The sequence below is a fragment of the Penaeus monodon genome, chromosome 30, assembly GCF_015228065.2.
Source record: "Penaeus monodon isolate SGIC_2016 chromosome 30, NSTDA_Pmon_1, whole genome shotgun sequence".
Classification (NCBI taxonomy): Eukaryota; Metazoa; Arthropoda; class Malacostraca; order Decapoda; family Penaeidae; genus Penaeus; species Penaeus monodon.
This window is the reverse complement of record NC_051415.1, coordinates 7,384,182-7,384,900: the sequence shown is the minus strand read 5'-3', so window position 1 is coordinate 7,384,900 and position 719 is coordinate 7,384,182. Positions and strand designations below refer to the sequence as shown.

At 34.2% G+C, this 719-nt stretch overlaps 1 pseudogene; it reads right to left on the bottom strand.

Annotated features, from left to right (window-relative positions):
* The window catches only part of LOC119592336, a 19,630-nt pseudogene that overhangs the window by 4,460 nt on the left and 14,451 nt on the right, over positions 1-719 (bottom strand).

Sequence of the window (719 nt, the reverse complement as noted above, 5' to 3'; positions counted from 1 at the left end):
AAAATACTGTATGAAAATAAATCTTATTTTGTATGTAACACAAAAATGTAAAATAATACTCACAATCTTAACAAATTTCTCCATAGCTTCTTCTTCCATCCTGAAGTACCTATATCCATTATTTTTTAGTCATATTTTTTGCCTTGTGATGATAAAACTCATATTCACTTTCTTTTAAAGGAGGAAAGTTAAACTGTTACATCCCTTCTTCCAGGGAAATCTGTAAGACATGAATGGATATCATTCTGTTAAATCATTCAATCATAAAGCATAATCTCATATAGACATAACATTATTTGCTATGGCTATATACAGCTAAACAAAACACAATTCTTCCAGGGCAATCTGTAAGACATGAATGGATACTCATTCTGTTAAATCATTCAATCATGAACCATAATCTCAAAAAGACATAACTTATTTGCCATGGCTATAAAACAGCAAAACAAACACAATTCCCAAAAAACCCGGGTTTCCTTAACCAAGTTCCTCCATAATGCCGGCAACAATGTCCCACTCTTCATTCTGTTTAACGTACAAGTCCTCCACACAGATAGTAAGTCCTTCCCAGGAGTACAATAGTAGTGAAGGACATAGCCCAACCAAGCTGCCTTTTCCTCGGCAACCAGAAAATAGAAGGTGGGGAAATTTGAACCAAAAAGATCTGCTAGCCCTGGAAATGAACATACAAGGGGATTAGTTTCTTTGTTTTTTTTTCT